The 23788-nt window shown below is 45.1% G+C and overlaps 1 protein-coding gene across 4 annotated transcripts in view; it reads right to left on the bottom strand.

The window, feature by feature from the left end:
• Window positions 1–23788, bottom strand: part of LOC132407612 (torsin-4A-B-like) — a 132987-nt gene that overhangs the window by 23746 nt on the left and 85453 nt on the right. Inside the window, exon 1 of one of the 4 annotated variants that reach the window (XM_059994378.1) lies at window positions 14159–14304. The exons of the other annotated variants lie outside the window; for them this stretch is intronic. The gene's annotated coding sequence lies outside the window, so the exon portion shown is untranslated. Of the gene's footprint in view, window positions 1–14158; window positions 14305–23788 lie in introns of those variants that run through there. 4 annotated transcript variants of the gene reach the window in all.

Raw genomic sequence — 23788 nt, 5'->3', positions numbered from 1 at the left:
CTTCACATGAATTTGTCATCAGGGAAGTCCAATATAAACATGGACACCAAAGGCCACACAGGAAATGATGTCTTTAAAGTTCTGGTAGCGGGAGTTTATGCTAATTATTACAATGACAAAGCATTTTCACTGAACTCTGCAGCAACTCCGAGTTGGTCCAAAATCAGTGACAACAGCAGAATATTTGCAATATAAATAGATAACGAAACAGATAAAAGGCAGAGGAAGGGCTTATTCCAAATAGGAACATAAAGTGCATTAATTTCCTCTTCATTGACTGTCAGGGAGCAGTTTTTAACTTGTCAGCTGTTTGAGTTTAGTTTGTATGTTTTTAGACCAGTTTCCAATGGACTACTGTAATATAAAATAAACTCTGATTAATTCTGGAAATATTTTATTCCCACATATTTTTATACAGGAGTTTCTGGGGGTCAAACCTTGCCTGTGAAGCCAAAATGTTGGCTTTTATGGAGTGGGGATTTTAGTGACTAACAGGACCTGTCTTGTGACTCCTGCTCTCTGTCGGACCTGTCTAACAATTGGAGACTGGTGCAGAGGTCTCCACGGGGCCAGGCTGTTGAAACCACGTGACTCATTGACAACTACCCGCTGGTGCGTGCCGTGGTGTATGTAGACAGTGAGTGGTGAGTCGAGTCCTGATTGGGAAAGCACTCATCAGACAGGGGTATCATCCAGACATTACGGAGAAGGCACAATGATTCCACTGACAACGGTTGGACTCTTGGCCGTGCTCATGATACAGCTTTCGGCCCACCGCTCTTCAGTCCATCCTCCAGTACTTACACCTGCAGCATGGACTGGGACAGTCGGCAGCGTTCCCTTGCAGACAACTCGCAGTGCAGATGCATGCAAATGTCTGGAGCTCGGTGCATCCAAAGCCAAGGCTCTGTGGGGAAGGACCACAGTTTAGGCTTCTTCTTCTATCACACAAGGAGGGGCAGGAATTGGGTGGGGAATCCCCGTGAACACTGAAAGCGGGATCTCACCTCAGGGGGCCACGTTGTGGAAATGGTGCTATGTTTGTTCGTGCTGTTTTTCTCTCTCTCTGACGCGACATAACGCATCGACTGAGAATGTAAAGGTTTTTACACCGTTCCTTTCCTCTTGTATATATTTTTCATCATGACTAAAGTTTATTTTTGAAATTGTAAAAATTCATCCACAGGAGAATGACCAAGGGCTCCCACTCCTTCTCTGCATAGCCCCGCAAACTCCTTCCTTTCAGGCCATCACCCAGCCCCACACGACTATCCCCTGCCACACCTGAACCGCTCATCACATTAAAAACATCTTACCTGGGCCACCCTTGTTCTGTGTGGCCTGTTCCCTGACCACCAGTGGGGAACAATGTCTGTCCACACCTGCCTTTAACTCTTCCTGGCTTTAAATACTCTTACACCAGATCTCCTCTGTTCCAAGGGGAACAATCCCGGCCTCTACTGTTTACAAAGTCCCACCCCATCCATTCCAGCACTTAAACAGGAAATATGGGAGGTGCTTAGCAAGTCAAACAGCATCCAAGGACAGATGGAGTTATTGTTCCAGATCAACTGAATCATAAAAACAAAACAATCACACTTCAACGTGGAGGGTGAGTGTGCAGACTCCATTCTGAGTCCGTAAATGTCTGAACCATTGTGGCCAATGCCTCTTCAATATCCTCCCTTTCCCCCGACAGCACCTCTGGATGTATCCCACTCTCAGTACAGCTGGCCCTTCTAGCACGTCCTCTTTATCAGTGTATCTCAACTGTTTCTTCCTCCTGCAGCACCTCCCTCTCTGTGGAAACGCTGGTGTAACCAGTTCACTTATCAGCCGTGTGAGTAAGGAAAGGGAAAGAACAAGGAGGAAATCCACAGATCAAGGGGAGGGCAGGGCTAAGGAAATAAATGAGCATCTCGCACCAGGCTGGGAAATTGCAACCGTCACATCCTTGTTCAAAGAGAAGCGCAGGGATAAACACAGTGGCCAGTCCGACCTTGGTGGTGGGCGGGGGTGGGGGGAGTTCTAGAAGCAGTGATCGGGGCAGAAACAGCAGTCACTGTGACAAATGATGTCCAGGGCAGTCATTCTCACCTCCCTCCTGAATCCATCACTTATGGCCAGGTTGGGTAGAACAATCTGTCCTGGTGGCATTTCTGAAAGAACCACACTGGGCATTAGTGTGGGGCTCATTGTAGACCTGTCTATGATCAGTTTCAGGACATTGCTGAGGGCAGAGTGAGGGTACAGCAACTGGTCTGACGGTTTTGAACTGATTTTCATGCACAGGATGTATCTGAGCTATTACCAACATGGTTGGACAGACCCTGTGCCACAGCTCGACTGAAACAGGAGAGCTAAAGACCTGGACCTTGGGGTGTGGCCAGCCCATTCCTGATGGAGCAGTTCCAGTGGGTGAAAGACTCTGGTGCCAGAAAGCCCACTCTGCTGAAGACAGATGAAGACATGAGGAATCTGAGCAGGAGGAGGCCATTCGGCCCTTGGGCCTGCTGCACCATCAACAAGACCACAGCTGAATTACTTGTGCTCTGGGACATTTCCCTGGACAACTCCTTGATACCCTTCAGACCCAAAATTCTGCCCAGCTCCATCTCAAACATAGTAACAAGCATCCAGAACCCTCGTAAGTTCGAGAATTCCAAATATTCCATCAGCGGAAAGTTCCTTCATTCTTTATACTAAGTAACTGACCTTTTACTTTGCATCTATGATCCCCCAGTTTCAACCAGGGGAAGTACTTACCTTCTGAGAAACGTAGTACTTCTCAAAAAGGTCCTCTCATTTTCTCCTACATTTGAGAGATTGGGCCAACCTGCACAAGCTCTTCTCAAATGAGAGCCCCACCCTCCCAGACCAGAAAATAGTCCAGCGAACCACTGCTGTGGAGAGAGGGGAAAATCTTTCTGTCCTGAGGTGGGGTGGACCAAACTCTGCACATTGTTCTAGACAAAGTCCATTCAAGAATCTTCATAACTGAGCAAAATCCTCTTGCAATTAAAACCAGAGTGTGGTGCCTGATCTTGTATTACTGCCTTCTTCATTACTGTCACATTACTGTCCTCTGTACCTGTGCTTCTGCTTTCAGTAATTTGTATATGGGAGTGCACAGGTTTCTCTGAACTCCAACACTTCACAAGCTCTCACCATTTCAAAAGCACTCCATTTCGGTGACCTGAGCAGTCAACCTCAGATTTCCCCCCGCTTCATCGCACCTGCCATGCCCTAGCGCAGGAACGTAGCCAGTCAATAACCCTGAGTTCTCCCTGCAGCCCACACGATAACCTGGCTATGTATATTAGTGGGTTTGGATATTTACATTTCATTTCCTCATCCAAATCATTAATCTGGACCAAGATCAACTGGGGCCCAGCATCGACCTCTGTGTCACCGCAGAAGTCACAGTTCCTAACATAAAAATTACTCATTTATTCCTTTCTCTCTTTCCTCTCCATTAGCTAATACCTAATCCACACTGATACACTATCTCCGATTATGTTGTGAACTAATTTTGCTTAATGGACTAATGTACAGCATTGTATGAAAAAATCCATCTGTTTTCCATCCACAGCTCATTGCTCCATCCAAAGACCTTGTGTCTATTCTGTTAAATACAGTCTCTGAAAACTCCAGCAGTCTTGACAAACTGGCTTCCTCTGCCTTAAGTTCATGTTGACTCTTCCTTGTTTGATTGTCATTTTCTAATTGCCCTGATAACTCTTCAAGTTGATATACTTCTATAAAATGGTTTCCTTACCTTTTCGCTGTGGGCCAATACCATTAAGCAAGGGGTCCATGGGCCCCAGGTTGGGCAGTCCTGTTCTATACGGTCACTCTTCAGCCTCCAATGATCCAAAGAGAACAAACTAAGTTGTTCTACCTCTCCATACAGGTATTTCTCTCTAATTCAGGCAATGTCTTGCTTTTAAATCAAAGCAAGAGGCGGAGAGTGAAGAAGTAAAGTCATCGCGGCGAGAAGCCATTTTTTTTAACTGATCGGGGGAAAAGAGGCTAGACTGCGCAGGCGCGTAATATAATGTGTCAAAGGTTTAAAAAGGAGAGGAATTTTTCAATGGTCTTTTAAATCGAAGCAAGAGGAGAGCGAAGAAGTAAGGGCATCTCAGAGAGAAACCATTTTTTTTAACTGATCAGGGAAAAGGGGCTAGACTGTTCAGGCACGTGACGTAGCGCGCCAAAGGTTTAAAAAAAAAGACCGCCATATACAGCGGCCATCATCGTAGTGGCCATCATTGGAGCGGACTGAGTCAGAGTGAGATGGCTTTGGCTCAACAGGCTTCGGCATGAACAGGCAGAGGCGAGGGTAGGTTCCGGTAAGTTTTGTTCTGTCCGTTTAGAGTAGAGAGAATGCCAGGCAAAATGTTGGAACGCTCCTCTTCCAGGATGTGGGAAGTCAGGGAGACCTCTGGTCTCCCTGACAACGACACCTGCAAGAAGCGCAACCAGCTGCAGCTCCTAACAAACCGTGTTAGGGAACTGGAGTAGGAGCTGGATGACCTCCGGATCATTCTGGAGAAGGAGGACTTTATAGATAGTAGCTACAGGGAGGCAGCTATGCCAAAGGAGCAGCACACAGGTAATTGGGTTAACATCAGGAGAGGGAAGGGGAAAGGGCAGGCAGAGCAGGGTTCCCCTGTGGCCATTCCCCTCAACAAGTATACTGATTTGGATACTACTGGGGGGGATGACTTACTTGGGACAAGCTGCAGAAGCTGGATCTCTGGCACTGAGTCTGGTTCTGCAGTGCAGAAGGGAGGGGGGAAGAAGAGGAGAGTGGTAGTGATAGGGGACTCCATAGTCAAGGGTACAGACAGGAAGTTCTGTGGTCGTGACAGAGCCTTCCGGATGGTTTGTTGCCTCCCGGGTGCCAGGGTCAGGGATGTCTCTGATCCCGTGCACAGCATTCTGAAGTGGGAGGGTGAGCAGCCAGATGTCATGGTACACATCGGTACCAATGACACAGGAAGAAAGAGTGAGTATGTCCTGAAGAGTGAGTAAAGAGAGCTTGGTAGGAAGATAAAAAGCAGGACCTCGAGGGTGGTAATCTCAGGATTGCTACCTGTGCCACGTGCCAGTGAGGGTAAGAATAGGATGCTCTGGAGCAGTGGGTCCCAACTTGGGGCGTACGCCCCACAGGGGGGTAATTTGATTTTTAAGGGGGGCAATTCGAGAATGAGTTATTAACAGTGAATTTTTTCTAGTAAGTCTGTGTGAGTATGAGTGTGTGTGTGAGTATATACAGTATGCATACATAAAAATACTTGTGTGTATATATATGTGTAATTGCGTATGTGCTGTATATATAATGTATCACCATCATTACAACCATCAAATGGCTTTCATAATTAAATTAATGAATTAACTGATATAGGAAGGAACAAATGAACAAGTCCAAACGTGTAAGATACTCGTACAGGGTCGCGCCAATGCTGCTTTTTGCTTTAGCTTTCAGTTCTTGGTGGTGTGAAGGTTTGTACATTGCGTCATCTCTTTTAAACGGTGTATCTGTCTTTGTATGCTGTAGAAACGAATCGGCATTGTTTTATTTATTTATTATTGTTATTATTTTAATATCACTTAATGTTCTTTTTTTTTACAATTTCATAGTAATTTCTTCCTCAGAACGTTAACAGTCCTTTGGTTCTTTTATTTTTCTCTTTCATGAACGCCATGTTCTTTGGAAGCTTGTTAAAACCAAGTTAATGGTCTTTTAGGCTTTCTCCAGGTGAACAGGAGTTCACTTTTTGAATAATAAGAATTATATATCACCACAGGGGGCATTAGGATTTTAGAGGTGATTAGGTGGGGCATGGCCAAAAACAGGTTGGGAACCACTGCTTTGGAGGATGAACACGTGGCTGAGGAACTGGTGTAGGGGGCAGGGTTTCAGATTTCAGGATCATTGAGACCTCACCTGAGGCAGGTGGGACCTGTACAAGAGAGACGGGTTACACCTGAACTACAGGGGGACCAATATCCTTCCAGGGAGATTTGTTAGTGCTATTGGGGGGGGGGAGTTTAAGCTAGATTTGCAGGGGGATGGGAACCAGAGTATGATGTTAAAGTTTCATGCAAAGTCACAAATAGAAGGGTTGTGTGTGGAGGCAATAATCTTCTGAGGTGTGTCTATTTCAATGTGAGAGTATTGTGGGGAAGGCTGATGAGCTGAGGGCGTGGATTGACACAGGGCATTATGACATTGTAGCCATTAATGAAATGGCTGCAAGAAGGGCAGGACTGGCAGGTTAATGTTCCAGGGTTCCGATGTTTCAGACGTAATGGAGGCAGAGGGATGAAGGGTGGGGGGAGGGGTGGTGGCATTGCTAGTCAGGGAAAATGTTACAGCAGTGCTCAAACAGGACAGATTAGAGGGCTTGTCTACCGAGGCCATATGGGTGGAGCTGAGAAACAGGAAAGATATGACCACATTAATGGGGTTGTATTATAGACCACCCAAAAGTCAGCGAGAATTGGAGGAGCAAATCTGCAGAGAGATAGCAGACTACTGCAGGAAACATAAAGTTGTGATAGTAGGGGATTTTAATTTTCCACGTATTGATTGGGACCCCCATACTGTTAAAGGTCTAGACGGGTTGGAGTTTGTAAAATGTGTCTAGGAAAGTTTTCTAAATCAATATACAGAGGTACCAACTAGAGAGGATGCAATATTAGATCTCCTATTACGAAACAAGTTAGGACAGATGACAGAAGTGTGTGTAGGGGAACACTTTGGTTCCAGTGATCATAACACCATTAGTTTGAACTTGATCATGGATAAAGATAGATCTGGTCCTTGGGTTGAGATTCTAAACTGGAAAAAGGCCAAATTTGAAGAAATGAGAAAGGATCTAAAAAGCGTGGATTGGGACAGGTTGTTCTCTGGCAAGGATGTGATTGGTAAGTGGGAGGCCTTCAAAGGAGAAATTTTGAGAGTGCAGAGTTTGTATGTTCCTGTCAGGATTAAAGGCAAAGTGAATAAAAATAAGGAGCCTTAGTTCTCGAGGGATATTGGAACACTGATAAAGAAGAAGAGAGAGATGTAAGACATGTATAGGAAACTGGGAGCAAATAAGGTACTTGAAGGGTATAAAAAGTGCAAGAAAATACTTAAGAAAGAAATCAGGAGGGCTAAAAGAAGAAAAGAGGTACCTTTGGCAGTCAAGGTGAAGGATAATCCAAAGAGCTTCTACAGGTATATTAAGAGCAAAAGGATAGTAAGGGATAAAACTGGTCCTCTTGAAGATCAGAGTGGTCGGCTATGTACAGAACCAAAAGAATTGGGGGAGATCTTAAATGGGTTTTTTGTGTCTGTATTTAATAAGAAACTGGCATGGAGTCAATGGAAATAAGGCAAACAAGTCATGAGGTCATGGAACCTATAATTATTGAAGAGGAGGAGGTGCTTGCTATCTTGAGGCAAATCAGAGTAGATAGATCTCCAGGACCTGACAGGGTATTCCTTTGGACCTTGAAGGAGACTAATGTTGAAATTGCAGGGGCCCTGGCAGATATATTTAAAATGTTAGTATCAACGGGTGAGGTGCTGGAGGATTGGAGGGTAGCCCATGTTGTTCCGTTGTTTAAAAAAGGCTCTAAAAGTAATCCGGGAAATTATAGGCCAGTAAGTTTGACGTCAGTAGTAGGTAAATTATTCGAAGGAGTACTAAGAGATAGGATTTAGATGAACAGGGACTTATTAGGGAGAGTCAACACAGCTTTGTGCGTGGTTGGTCATGTTTAACAAATCTATGAGTTTTTTGAGGAGGTTACAAGGAAAATGGATGGAGGGAAGACAGTGGATGTTGTCTACATGGACTTTAGTAAGGCATTTGACAAGGTCCCGCATGGGAGGTTAGTTAGAAGATTCAATCGCTAGGTATACATGGAGAGGTAGTAAATTGGATTAGACATTGGCTCAATGGGAGAAGTCAGAGTGGTCGTGAAGGATTGCTTCTCTGAGTGGAGGCCTGTGACTAGTGGTGTGCCTCAGGGATCAGTGCTGGATCCATTGTTATTTGTCATCTGTATCAATGATCTGGATGATAGTGGTAAATTGAATCAGCAAAGATACAAAGATTGGAGGTGTAGTGGATATTGAGGAAGGTTTTCAAAGCCTGCAGAGGGATCTGGACCAGCTGGAAAAATGGGCTGAAAAATGGCAGATGGTGTTTAATACAGAAATGTGTGAGGTATGACACTCAGGAAGGACAAACCAAGGTAGAACATACAAGGTAAATGGTAGGGCACTGAGGAGTGCAGTAGAACAGAGGGATCTAGGAATACAGATACTTAATTCCCTAAAAGTGGCATCACAGGTAGATAGGGTCGTAAAGAGAGCTTTTGGTACATTGGCCTTTATAAATGAAAGTATTGAGTATAAGAGTTGGAATGTTATGGTGAGGTTGTATAAGGCATTGGTGAGGCCGAATTTGGAGTACTGTGTACAGTTTTGGTCACCGAATTACAGGAAGGATATTAATAAGGTTGAAAGAGTGCAGAGGTTTACAAGGATGTTGCCAGGATTTGAGAAACTGAGTTACAGAGAAAGGTTGAATAGGTTAGGACTTTATTCCCTGGAGCGTAGAAGAATGAGGGGTGATTTGATAGAGGTATATAAAATTATGATGGGTATAGAGTGAATGCAAGCAGGCTTTTTCCACTGAGGCTAGGGGAGAAAAAAATTAGAAGATATGGGTTAAGGGTGAAGGGGGAAAAGTTTAAAGGGAACATTAAGGAGGCTTCTTCACACAGAGAGTGGTGGGAATGTGGAATGAGCTGCCAGATGAAGTGGTAAATGCGGGCTCACTTTTAACGTTTAAGAAAAACTTAGACAGGTACGTGGATCAGAGGTGTATGGAGGGATATAGCCCAGCTGCAGGTCAGTGGGACTAGGCAGAAAAATGGTTCGGCACAGCCAAAAAGGGACAAAAGGCCTGTTTCTGTGCTGTAATGTTCTGTGGTTCTTTGGTTCTAACTTCATCTGTACTCTCTTCAAACTCACTACGTCTTTCCTGTAGCACAAGGACTAGAACTGCACACAATAAGTGAAAATGATTTGCCGACGTTTATATTCGGTGCCACAACCAGGGAAGGCAGTCTTTGTTACTGTATTGTCTACTTCTGTCGCCATTTTCAGGAGCGACATACTTGCACGACAAGTAATCCCTCTGTACATCAGTGCTCCTGATGGTCATACCGCTGTTGTTGTGACGGCACTGAGCTGCAGAATCCATCGAGTTCCTGGCTCAGTCTTAGTTGTCGTGATGGTTTTGGGGACAGGGAGATGAGTTAAGGTTTAGAGACTGTGATGAGAGGAGTTAGAGGTCAGGTTAGGGTTTAGGAACTGGGATGTGCAGGAGTTAGTTCAAAGTAAAATTAATCAGAGTACATTCATGTCAGCACAGGATTCTTTAACACCACAGGATTCCTCTAACTCCTCACATCACTGCCAGCATACTTAGAACAGTACTGTAAACAGGATCAATGAACAACAAACTGTGCAAGTTCAAATATAAATAAATAGCAATAAATATCAGATATGAAATACATGAAATATCAGGATAAAGAGTCTTTAAAGTGAGACCACCTGAAAACTCTTCAAGACACCCAAAGCCTCCTCTGCTGCTCAACATCCAATTCTGTACTGTCTGTGCAGAAGACTCGCTCTCCTTAATACCAACATACCCTAGAATGTCCATATACCTCTCCCTGATATCACTGTCATCCACGTCCTTCTTGGTGAAGATTGGTGTGAATTACCCAATAGGAGCTCATTTCTAGCTTTTGACTCCAGCCACAAAGTCCCTCCTTTGACCCGACTGATTTTACCCTAGCCCTAGTTATTGTATTCTCTGGAGCAAAGGAGGCTAATGGCTAAACTTATACAAGTTTTTAAAATCATGTGGACATAGATAAGGTAGGTCTTTTCCCCAGTGTAGGGAAGGCTAAAACAAGAGGATATAGATGTAAGATGAGAGAGGAATGATTTAATCTGGAAGTGAGGAACAAGATTCCACACAGAAAGTGATAGCGAAGAACACACTGCCAGATGAAGTGGTAGCAAACACAATTGCAATGCTTAAAGATATTTGGGCAGGTATAAGGATAGCTTATTATTGTCACGTATTCTGAGATACAGTGAAAAGCCTGTTTGCATGTCATCTAAACATATCATTTCAAACTTAAATACATCAAGATAATACAAAGCAAAAAGCACAGAGTGCAGTGTATAGTGTTGCAGCCACAGAGAACATGCTGTGAAGATAAGCAAATAATGTGTTAGGGTCATGCAAAGGTAAATTGAGATATCAAAAGTTCATCTTTTTCATATGAGAGGCCTAACTGGGGTTGCATAACTGGATAGAAGCTATTCTTGAGCCTGATAGCATGCCCTCAGGTTTTATATCTTTCTGTCCAGTGGGAAAGAGAAGGGATAATAACCTTGTCAGGAAGGATCCTTGATTGGAGAGGAAAAGTTTCAAGGGATGTGGGCCAAAGGCAAGTGGGACAAGCCCATGTTGGCACCATGGACAACGTGGACAAGCTGGGTGGAAGACTGTTTTGGTGTTGTATATAATAATCTATTATTCTGTGACTCTGTCAAACAGATTAATCAGCAATGAGCCATTGTATGTGGTGTTACAGAGTCTCAGAGATACAGCACAGAAACAGGCCTCTTTGGCCCAGTGGGTCTACACTGATCCCATTTATACTCACCGTACTCCTCTCAATTCTACTCTGATTACTCTACTCGTGTAGTAGGTGAGTGTGTATATTCACTGAGTGGACATGGTGCTGGAGTGAGTATGCATACACTGTGGGTGTGCAAGATGTGAACCCGGTGCTGAGGAAGTGTGGGTGAGGGTGATGTTTGCCACTGTGTGCTGGTTTTTCAACGACGTGCTCCTAATTTCCTAAACAGGTAAGGTTTGTGCTCAGCAATTTGGAGAACAGTCTTTCCCACTGACAGCATGGAGTTGGGAATTGTTTGCAAATACTCAATGGGCTGAATGGCCTTATTCTACAGTATATTGTAAGGACTATGGGAACGTGACCCTGCTCTCTCACCAGTTTCTTCGGAGGTGAAGAAATAAGGGAATCAGGCCCAATAAAACCCAAGATCTGCCTTACTAGAACATGGAGGCGGAAGAAGCTGGTGACTGGAGAGAGATGGTAGCAAGATTGAGGTGAGCTGTGTGAGGGTGATGTAACCCACCACTTCAATAGACACCAGCCTGCCTTCCTGAAGGATCTCATCTATTCCTTCCCGAGACCTCACTTGTGAGCAACACCCTGTTCCAGGCTGCCAGCAGGGAAGAAGGACCATGCTCTGTGCCCCTGAACACAAAGCTTGCCCGTTTCAGAAAAGCAGCAGCAGGTAACAAGAGGGCAGCTGCTACAGACCCAGCACAAACATTGCACTCACTGACACCCAGGAACCCCCCTCAGCACAGTGTTCACACACTGCATGCCCTTCGCACGCACGCTCACCATTGTGCATGTACTCAAAACTGCAGCGCACACCCATTGCACAGCTTGCACACCAATGGTGGGTGCTAACTAGCAAGCCCTGCCCGCTCTCTGTGTGCATGTTCACTCTGCCCATTTAATTTGCCCATTTATTTATTTGTTGAGATGGAGCACAGAACAGGCCCCTCCAGCCCTTCGAGCCGTGGCTCACAGCCACCCCCAATCTACTCCTGGCCTAATCACAGAACAAGTTGCAATGACTGATTGACCTACCACCCGGTATGCCTTTGGACACGGGAGGAAACCGGAGCATCAGGTGGAAGCTCATGTGGTCACGCGGAGAACGTCCAAACCCCAGCAAAGTTATCAGTGTAATCTCATCCACGTACATCTACCACATACACGTCCGCGACTCGGTGCGCACGCCCCACTGTAGAAAGTGCGTGGCTGCTTTGGAGAGGGTGCACGGGATTTGTCAGATGCTGCCTGAATTGGAGGGCATGTGCCATTGCTAGTGTTAACACCGGCACCCATACACTCACCCTCACACCGTCACACCCACAGAGTGCAACATAATTCAATGTAATATCCAGCATGCAGGCTCCACCCCAATGCACTGTGCGGACAACGACACCAACTCACTCTGGTGCTCACACAATCCTAGCACTGATAGCGCACGCACACAAATTCCTTTGCAAGCACAGTGACACTGCGCTGATGCGGTGTCCCAGGTCCACTGAGATATCAGCAGCAAATGAGTAGAGGCAGTTTGAAGTCTGGCAAGGACACGCTAGGAAACACAGTTGTAAACGGTCTTGGTGGGGAAGTGGATGTGCTGTTAGTAGCTCAGCCCAAATTCCTAGAGAACAGCAGTTGGCAAGTTGTCCTCTTTCATTTTGGGTGGGGACAGGTGGTGTCAGAATCAGAATCAGGTTTAATATCACTGGTGTGTGTTGTGAGATTTGCTAACTTTATGGCAACAATACAATGAAATACATGATAAGTAAATACAGATAAAAACTGAACTGCAGTAAGTATATAAAGCCTGTTAAATAGTCAAGTTAAAATAAGTAGTGCAAAAAAAAACAGAAATAAAGTAGTGAGGTAGTGTTCATAGGTTCAATGTCTATTTAGGAATCGGATGGCAGAGGAGAAAAAGGTGTTCCTGAATGCATGCCTTCAGGCTTCTGTACATCCTTCCCAATAGTAACAATGAGAAGCGAGCATGTTGTTAATGATGGACGCCGCCTTCCCAAGGCACCGCTCCTTGAAGATGTCTTGGATGTTACAAAGGCTGGTACCGATGATGGAGCTGACTAATTTTATAAGTTCCTGCAACTGACTTCGATCCTGTGTAGTAGCACCACCCCCCACCTCCCCACCAGACAGTGATGCAGCCAGTCAGAACGCTGTCACAGTACGTTTGTAGAAGCTTTCGAGCTTTTGACAAACCAAATCTCCTCAAACTCCTAATGAAATATAGCCACTGTAGAGCAGGGAGTTGGTGGACAGAAGTCAGATTTTGCAGTGAGAACCCAATTCAGGTCTCCCCAGTCCATTTTTAGAAATAAACTTTTTTCACAATACACTGTATGTGGTACATACAATGAAAACATATCAGATATCCTCATTCATTGTATCAAGCAATCCAATACTTCCCCTACAATATCTGAACACTGCTAGCCTTTTACCAAACACTGCCCCGGTGTTGCACAGAGCCCAGTCTCCTGATCTCACGCTGGGTGTCAGACTAGTGTCCAGGAAGAGAAGGAAGTGGACCTGTTGGGCTGTGGGTAGGGTCTGACGTGCAGGAGAAGGGGGCTAGGTTGAGGGGTGAGGTTGCCCGGAGAGGGGAGGGACGTTAAAGAGAAACAGCATGTCTGCCTGAGCCAGGTAGTTCGTGCAGATTCTACAAGCAGCCAGGAGAACGAGAACAAAAAGAAGCCGTGGATGCTGGATGTCGAAAGTGAAAACAGAAAACTCAGCAGGTCGGGGAGCATCTGTGGGGAGGGTAAAACGGTTAATGCTTCAGCTTGCAGGCTCTTGCTCAGCTCTGCAGCGTTAAATCGTTTGAAGGATGTTGCCTGATCTGCTGAGTGTTTCTAACACTTCCTGTGTTCACTGCACTTTAAGAAGAAACTGGAAAAGTACATAAGGGAGAAAGTCAACAACAAGTATTGATAGGGTTAGATTACGAACGGGAGGGTGGGGCAAAGTGGTGAAATTGATCAGAGCTCTGGTAACAATCTGTTGAAAGGAATATAGATCTGAGCTGTAAATGCTGCAATCCTATCCAGTCTGTGTGTCAATAACAGGATGCAGCATTAATTATTGCCAGAATTAAGTTTGTAATCATTCACGGCATTAAAATTCCTCTTTGTTGGTATTAATTATCGACAGGTTTGCAGTATTATGAGCCACTTCAGTTGCATTTACAGGGAGAATGCACATACACCTGGAGCAGCCAATGCACACTGACTATTTGCAAAGTGCCGTATGCCCACTAACCTTGAATATCCCAATGAAGCTGTGTATTTTTGTTGCTGTTGCACCCCAGTCAGAGCCTGCCTGCCTGAGTCAAAAAGTTCATGCAGATTCCACAGGCAGCCATGGCTGAATCTCAAATGTACCACTTAAAACAAAACTCTACCTCTTTTTTCCCCAACAGGAGGCTGGAGCCGATGGAGGATCTGGTCTTGCTGCCACCGTAATCACCTCTCCATTAGCTGAGCAAAAGCATGCAGCCTCGACTTCCAACAGAACTAGAACAAAATGCAAATCAGCTCCCCTGCGCAAAAGCTTTTTTCAATGCTGGGTTCTAACTAGTCAAGACACGTTTCCCTTCTGCTGGAATAAATCAGCCTGCTTCCTGGAATTGCAGATGGAAATAGTTTTGCAAAACATTTCAGTGTTTCTAATTTCTGCAGAGCTTTGCATCTAATTTGCCTCAGCTGATCTCGTCTTAAGCTGCATGTCCACAGTCCGTAGGGGAAATGCTTGTGAGGTTTGTCCATTTAAATATTCCATGCAGCTATAGTAACAGTTCAGGAGTTAAATGGCAGTAGTGCCATAGAGTGCTACAGTACAAAAACAGCCTTTGAGCTGTCGAAACCATAAGGCACCTAGTTCCACACTAGTGTACAGTTACATTTCTACTCTGGTATGGAGGCCCCAATGCTCAGGGTGAAAAGAGGCTGCAGAAGGTTGTAACCTCATCCAGGTCTATCATGGACGCTAGCCTCTGCACCCTCAAGCTCATCTGCAAAAAGGAAGTGCCTCAAAAGGTCAGGATCCATTACGAAGGACCCTCACAACTCAGGACATGCCCTCTTCTAATCTGGAAGGAGGTACGGGATCCTGAATGCATACGCTCAACACTTTAGGAACAGTTTCTTCTCCTCGGCCACCAGATCTGTGAACGGACCATAAATCTATGAACACCACCTCACTATTCCTCCTTTGCCTTTCATAGTTATTTATGTTTGTTATTGTAACTTAAATTATTTTTTATTATGTATTGCACTGTACTGCTGCCATACAACAACAAATTTCATGGTGTGTCAGTGATAATAAACCTGACTGTGACTAATCTATTTTATTCTGCCAAAATCCCCATCAAAACACCCCTACACACCCATGAAGTGGCAAGTTAATCCACCTACCTGCGTGCCTTTGGAATGGAGACGGAAACCTGAGTGTTGGAGGGCATGCAAACACCACACAGACAGCACCTAAGGTCGGGATTGAACGCTGACCTCTGGAGCTGAGAGGCACAGTTGCACCAGGTTGGCCTTAACTACAGGAGAGGGATGATCCTGCTGAGAACGTGGGGGGTTTTGTTGGGGCACTCTGAGTGGGTGCAGTCTCTGTACCCACTGACTTGAGGGTCAGCACATTATAATGAGCACAGCTGGTTCCTGGGAGGAGGCGGGGTCACCTGACGAGCTGGTAAAGTATTTACCTACCCACTCCGCGGGTCAGAAGAATCTCATCAAGAGGCTGGAGATGCTGAGAGGGGTGGATAGTCTGATCTATCCCATTGAGTCCCCAAACTCTGGGGCAAACCTCAGACCAGAGGGAACTGCCATTTTGGACTGAGATGCGGAGACGTTCCCTGAGGCAGAGGGCTGTAAGTCCTTGGAATTCTCACGCAAAGACTCATTTGTCTTTTGCATTATGAGTAAGTTTGCATAAAACACCAAAGCTGGTGGTGCTGTAGTCAACAAACAAGGTTGTCCAAGGGTCTGGGTGAGCTAGAAAGTTGATAGGAGTGTTGCCAGGCAAGTGTGAAGTGATGCATTCTGGGAAGTCAGATAGAGGTAGGACATGTGCAGTAAATTGGCAAGAACATCAAGCAACACAGGGACTGTGCAGTAGTAGTCCGTGGTTCCCTGGATAGACAGTGTGGTTGCTTCTGCAGGCACGTAGCATGTTTGCTTTCATAGGTCAGGGTACAAAGTGTAAGAGTTAGATGTGGTGTTCAGCCCTCCTTGCCACACTGTAGGAAGGAGAATGGTGCTGAAAAGCGAAGAGATCCATCAAGCTGTCACCTGGGTACGAGGACTTAGGCTACGTCCACACTAGACCGGATAATTTTGAAAACGCCGGTTTCGCATAAAAACGATAGACGTCCACACCAAGCATTTTTGAAAATACCTCCGTCCACATTAAAACGGGTATTTGGGTGAATCTCCTCCTACTGGGCATGCACAGGAAACAGCTACAGAAAACAAGCGACATGTTTGGTGTCGAATCTCGCTGGGAAAGTCCGCATTTGTGCAGTTACAGACTAGAAAAACTTAAAATGAAATTGCCAAACGATGGACAGCTGTTGGCTCTCGCGCAGGAGGACTTATAACTAAAAAAGCAAATACTGGAGCATATGGAGGCAACTGACAGGGAGTTCACAGACTGTATGACCCAGCTGACGATGAACATTGAAAAACTGACTAACTCTGTTGTGTTAATAAAGCACCTTGTTAAGTGTATAAAACATGTCTGCATCAGTATTATCTTGTATTTCCACACAATGTTACATTAGGCTGTTACACATCTATTGTCAGAGAAGCACTTGCATAAATAGGTAAACAAGAACAGAAAACAGGGCAAAGTGAGTATACTTATTTATTCAGTAAGTTATGGGTCAAAGTATTTGGTGAGTACATTTCTAACTCCTCTGGCTTCAGTCTCGTTGCCGTCTGTTCTGAAATTGTTAGGTTGTGTGGGGGGTTGTATTCAAGAAAACAATGAAATGCCGTGCTGCCACCACCATCTGTTCCGACACATAATGACAGCGTTTCTAGAAATCTCTGGTTACCCCATCCACACTACTCTACCCAATCGCCGTTTTCAAATTTACACACTCTGGTGGGCATTTTCGAAAAGCTCCATTTTCGGGGGAGGAAAACATTGTTTCAGTGTGGATGGAGGGTCAAAACAAAGAGAAAAAGTTTCAGTTACGGATTCATCCGGTCTCGTGTGGACGCAGCCTCAGTTTGAGTAAAATGGGGTTCCCTGGAGTGAAGGAATCTGAGAGGAGACCTAAGACAGGTGCATAAGATTATTGGAGGTAGAAATAGGGTTGATAAGATCTTTTTTCCATGGAAACTGATTGTTGTTCGGAGCTCGCCTCCACAGCAGGTGGTGGAATTAGATATGATCACGGTGTTTAGATGACATTTAGACAGGCACTTGAATTGGAAAGTAATAGCAGGACATGGGCGTGGTGCAGGCAAAGCAGTAGACTGATGTGGATGGGTGAGTCAGCATGGATGTTGTGGGCTGAAGGGCCTTTGCCTGTGCTGTACAGATGTGTAACTCTTTGATGGTAGATTTCTGGAATCAGATGATACTGGCTTTAGGGTACCAAGTCAACCATGGTCTCCTGGAGTGTGAGGCAGGAAGAAACCTCCTGTTTCCTATCTCTATACTCAGTCCCAAACAATCCCTCACTGTTGAGAGCAGACAGTCAGCAATGAATAGGCAGATTGTCATGGGCGAGGGATAAGATGCTGACTGAAGTGCAGAGGAGAATTTGGTGGTGTGATGGGAGCATGCTGGGTCCATCACCCAGAGGCCAGTGGATTGACACCCTCTCTGCGGACCTTTGGCTGAATACTTCACAATGATGCTGACTGGTTGCAAGAGGGCGTGTTGAGGGATGCACTGAAGATGGGTGCAGACGATCCAAAGTCTCTGTGGGGAAGGGCCGCAGCTCCACGTGGAGTCGCTGAGTCCAACAGGGCAGCCTCTCAACCAGCAGATTGGTGTGTCACCGCAGAGGGGCACACCATCACCCAGGGGGCCACACAAGTGGCAATGGTGCTATATAAAAAATATACACCAACACTCCTTGTGTATAGAACCAACTACATTGACCTATTGACTAAATGACAACCAAAAGAGTGTATTTTTAAACTGTGTTCTTCTTTTGCATACATTTATTATATTGTGAATAAAGTATAATTTTGAAATTAAATAAAATCTCCCTACAACATTTCACATGGTGTTTACATCTGGCTGGGGGGACAGGGACAGTGCTCCTTGTGTTTCACTTGAAAAGACAACAATGCCACATTGTCTAACTACTGGCTTGTGTATTGATCTGGATTACACGCTCTGGTACCCGCAGTGTGTCTTGAATCCTCAGTTTGCTGATGAGGTGGTGAGTAAAGCCCGTACTGATCCACCCGTGACTGACATGTACAGAATTTCAGTCCATGGACAGAATCATAGAACAGCACAGAATAGCACAAGCACTTCAGCCCACGATGCTGTACCAACCTAAAACAACCCACTCCATGACCAATCTAACCCTTCTCTCTAAGCCCATAACCCCCTATTTTCCTTTCATTCATGTACCTACCCAAGATTCTCTTAAAGGTCCCTATTGTATGATCCCTCTACCTTCCCCGGCGTTCCAGGCGTCTCCCACTCTTTGTGTTAAAAATTTACTTCTGGCATCTCCCCTCACCTTAAATGAATGTCCTCTGGTGTTGATCATTGTTGCCCTGGGAAAAGGCACTGTCTGCCCACTCTGATTGTGCCAAAATTCAGCAGATTTAGCAGATAACTGCAAGGCCGATGTTCCTTATTTACTGGGGAATAGGAAAGGATGGAGCTAGAGTCAGAACATGCAAAGCCTCAAACTTACACTGGCAGAGGCCTTGGAACGGCATGAGACGCAGCTGGCGATCGCAGCCCTGGTCACCAGAACAGGGCGGGCTTTAACCACTTGTCCTTGAATGTGCTCAAGAAGAGAGACTCACTGACTCATTCCCTCGACCCTGCTGCCACTCGCTGCACTGCTTCCATCTCACTGACAGCAGATGAAGGGCCTCGACACACAACATGGATTTTGCCCGTTTTCCTCCACAGATACTGTTTGATTCGCTGAGGTCCTCCAGTAGCTTGTGTGCTGCTCCAGGTTCCAGCATCTGGCGTCTCCTGCGTCTCCGAGCTGTAGCCAATGCTGGAATTGCTGCGTCAGTTCACATGGCTCCAGGCAAAGAGCAGGCCGAGTGTGATGGGTCTTCTAGAGAGCAGGGATAGAAACAAAGAAAAGCTGCAGCACAATACAGGCCCTCCAGCCCACAAAGCTGTGCTGAACATGTACTCACTTTAGAAATTACCTAGGGTTACCCACAGCCCTCTATTTTTCTAAACTCCATGTACCTATCCAGGAGTCTCTTAAAAGACCATATCGTATCCGCCTCCACCACCAAACCTGGCAGCCTATTCTACCCACTCACCACTCTCTGCGTAAAAAACTTAACCCCGACATCTCCTTTGTACCTGCTTCCAAACACCTTAAGACTGTGCCCTCTCATGTTAGACACTTCAGCCCTGGGAAAAAGCCTCTGACTATCCACACGATCAATGTCTCTCATCATCTTGTACATGTCCATCAGGAATAATGGGCCCAATGGTCGCCCTCATACCCTGCAGTATTCTGTCACCTCTCACTCTAGGGCTGCACATACACCATGAACGTCACCTGCCAGCATAGGAACCAATCCTTCGCCTGTAGGGTGGTCCATTAAGATGGCAAGTTAAAATAGAGCACATTGTACATCACCAGGTTCTATATGATGTTATTATGAGAACATCAGGACCACCCAATCTCTCTCTCTCAACCCTCCCATCTGAAGCCCATTCCTGTGGCCCCCCCCCCACCCCATGGCCCATTAGCAAGCACTACGATCTATGACCCACCCAGAAAGACCCCAGAACTCTCTGGCAGAGCTGGGCACGCAGGTTGTGGGATCGCTACTTTCCAGAAAATTCCCACTGATGCAAGTCCACTTGCTCTCGTCTCAAGCCACTCATCTCCCTCCTGCAGCCTCAGCCTTCCCTTCCCCCTCACCTACCCCTCGTTCTCCGCTTGCTTCTCTGCTCACGGGGTGGAGACTGCTGCCAGGAAGAAGACGGGGGCTGGGTGGGGTGTGTCAGAGGTTTCACTCTGTGAGTGGGGAGTATTAATGTCTTGTAACTCCAAAACATAAAATCTAATTGAAAGGAAAACAAGAGAGTCAGGAGATAACACAGGTATATTTAATTTTACTTTAGGCAAGGTGTGCACTTAACACATAGCAGCATTGTGACATATGTAATTCACATATTTTTCACATATAACCATAAAAATTATTTAAACAAATGAAGAATGCTTACTCATACAATATATTTATAATGTTACTTAAATATTAAATATTATAACTCCTCCCTTTGTAAACTCCAACTCAATAGAGAATGCATCTCCACTATATAAACAGAATGCCACATAATACTACTGTATACTGACATCCACAGTGTAATAAATTTGAAATTGTCCCATTCAGGCCAAAAGGTTTAATCGCTGTGGAAGATTTCTTACTTTTGCTGGATAACATCTTTCCTGACAAGGGGGATCTCTCCGTTTGGCAGATGAGACTTGGGGCGGTGAAAAATTCTCAAGTTCTAGTAATGGTTGTAGGAGTTGACTCTGGGACTGCAGGAAGTGGTTCTGACAGCTCTAAAGACCTTTCTCTTGAATATGTGGAACATAATGTGTGAGTCCAGTGACCTGACACCTTTGCCGTTTGGAAAGCCACTTCAGGCTCCTTTGTCCATTACCACTTCTTCCCAATCTGTAGTAATGAGTTCAATGGGTGGAACATAGTAACACAGGCTTGGCAGGGACCTGTTATAGTAATTAGCAAATCACACAAAGGACTGCAACTCTGATACATCCTTTGGCCTTGGGGAATCACCTGCTACTTGAATTTCTCAGCACACTTGTGTAACGCTCATGTGTCAATGGACCACTGTAACTGATGCTTGGTTTAAAGAATTCACAGTTTGATGCATTGTGCTCTAAGCCCACAATCTTCTAATCTTTTGTCCTTATTGGTAACAATGTCGTCATCCAGGTAACATAGTTTCTATGGACACCTGGTCCATAGTTTCTGCCAGAGCACAGGTGCAAACGCTACAATCCTATTAAGGTAATAGTGAGAAACCCTTCAGACTTTTCTTACATCTCCATCTGTAGGTTGGCCTCAGCTAAGTCCACTTTGCTGAAGTGTTTCTCTCCAGAAAGGTTTGCAATGATATCCTCTAACCCGGGCAGAGGGTATTGATCTACTTTCAGCACTGTGTTGATGGTGACCTTAAAATCACCACTGGTCCATTTTCCTTAGCTACTGGAGACATTGGCATTGTCCATGGGCTCCATTCAACCCTGGAAAGAATTCCTTCAGCCTCCATGCTCACTAACTATTTTAACACAGATGGTATAAGGAACTGGACAGGCTTTTCAAAACTTGCATGTGGCACTTTTATTCTGCACTATTCTACCCTTGGTATGTTTGAGTTGTCCAATGCCGTCTGTAAACACTGCTGTGGAGTCATCCAGTATCATTCATAATTTGCTTTCAGCTGACTCTGTTTCAGGGGATGTGGCATGCAAATAGTGGACAGACCACAATCAAGTCATATTTGCCTCAGCCAATCATACCCCCACAATGCTGATCCTTCTGCTTTTACCACAGACAAGCCCAATGTGGCTTGTTGTTTGACGCATTTCAGCATTACAAATGTCATTTGCACAGGAGTTATATTTTCTTCTGCATGAGTAAATAGGATATCTGCCATCCAAATTCATTTTGTGGAATGACTGAGCAACCAAGCCAGTATCCAAATCAATTTCAGTTAAATTTCCGTTCACTTCTGGTGTAAGCCATATTGCTTGCCCCTTGTTAGGTTTCTCAAGGCTGTGCAGTCCTGTGCTGCTCTCATCATTATCAGATTTTTCATCAACAGCATACAGACTAGTGCTCCTTTTGAAACAGCAATGACTTTTTGTCTTGTTTTACCCCTGTGCAGTCCATTTATTTTGTCAGCCCAGCATGCTCTTTGTATGTGTCCTACTTTGTTTTATAGCAACCTGCATTGGTCTGGTGTATGCGAGCCCCTGCCACAATGGTAACACGATTATTTCAGCCAGGTCCGGTTCTCTTCAGATGCTGCAAATTTGATCATGCTTGCTTTCATTCCTGACAGCAACACAATTGCACCTCTATCTGCTGTTACCATTGATTCAGCGATTTCAACTGGTCTTTTAAATGTGTTGTGCTTTTTGAATGCTTTCCACAAACTAAATGATCTGTTCGTGCACCATTAAACTTATTACCTAATTGACAATGCTCAGGTAACTTTTTCAGTTCAGCCGCGTACACTGAAATGGACTCCCCTTCCTTTCCGGTTTGCTTATGAAACCTAGACCATTCTGCAATCAACAATGGTTTCAGTTCTAAATGTTCCTGTGTCACTTAAGCTCATTTCACCTGGTTTGGTTGGAGCAGTTAGAGTTCTAAGCAAACTGTATGCTTTTAAATCCAGTGCGTTGAGCAAACTTGGCACTCGCTTCTGATTGGCTTTTTAATTTGCTTCAAATACTACTGAATTTGCTCAGTATACAATACCCAGTTATCTCTTATACAATTGAACACATCAATCTTTCTGATATTGCCAGTTTTCACAGTTTTTTAAAAAAATATGAATATTAATAACTAGTTCTCACTGTTTATGAACTTGTCTGTTTTCAGCCTTTATTTAAACTCGACATCTTCTCTCTCTCCTTCCAAAGAGACATGTGCTGCTTTCCTTTTCTTAAACTCGAATGACTTGCTGTGCTTCAACAGATAGGTAGTTGTCTCGAGTTCATTTTAAAGTCAGCACCATTAGGGTTTGTAACTCCAAAACATAAAAAGGCTAATTGAAAGGGAAATAAGGGAGCTGGAAGATAATTCCGTATGTTTGTTTTTACTTTAAACGAGGCACGCAGTTATCATGTGGTGGTGTCATGATATATGCAATTCATGTATTATTACATGCAACCCATAATGAATTATTTAAACAAATAAAGAATGCTTACTTCAAATATATATATTTACAACATTACTCAAATATTACTGAAATATTAAATTCACAACAGGGAGTGATGTAACAACTCACTGAGATGAGGGAAGAGGGCATGAGTGTTGGGTGAAGCAATAACAGTGTGGTACAGACCATGGAGAGGTGGGGCAGTGGGGTTAATGGTGTTTGTGTGGGGAGGGGTGAGCCTGAGTAAGAGGATGTTTGCTTGGACAATGGGAAGGTGGGAGAGTCAGTATTTGGGGGCTGGAGCAGAGTGGGGTCAGCGTGGAGGAGTGGTGTGTGGGAGTTTTGGTACAGTGAGAGGGGTGGATGACGGATAGAAGGGCATCACTGGGGAGCTGCTGGGGTCTGGGTTTCTGTTTGGAGATATCAGCTCCCCACCTGAGAGGTCAGTCTGGGGCACTGGGGTGGGGGGGGGGGTGGTTGAGGACAATGATTGTGGGATTCCCATCTTGCCGGGAACTGAAAGAAAAGCCTTTCTCAGCACTCGGAAACTCAACAGAACTTCCTCCTGCACTGAGGGGCCCTTCACTTAAAGGTACAGTGACCCTCTCCCATCCTCTGCAGCTGCCCAGGGCAGGCTCTGAGATGCCCACAAGCATTCACAAATGTCACCAATTTCAGATCCTACCTCTGACCACAGAACTGAACAAAGAACAAGTTTTGCTAGAGATCTCTCTATCTTGTGCTGTCCTTAGCCGATGAAAAGAATACTTGGATACGTCGAGAATTCAGAGCCGTGGCTGGCTGCTCTTTCGTCTGCAAGACAAGGGCAAACATAACCCTCAACAAATCCTGCCTCCTGTAGTTGATGGGATTAGATAAGAAACTGGTGGCATTTGACAGGAAAAGAGAAGTGAAC

The sequence above is a fragment of the Hypanus sabinus genome, chromosome 18 (assembly GCF_030144855.1).
Source record: "Hypanus sabinus isolate sHypSab1 chromosome 18, sHypSab1.hap1, whole genome shotgun sequence".
Lineage (NCBI taxonomy): Eukaryota > Metazoa > Chordata > Chondrichthyes > Myliobatiformes > Dasyatidae > Hypanus > Hypanus sabinus.
This window is presented reverse-complemented; position numbering and strand designations above follow the sequence as displayed.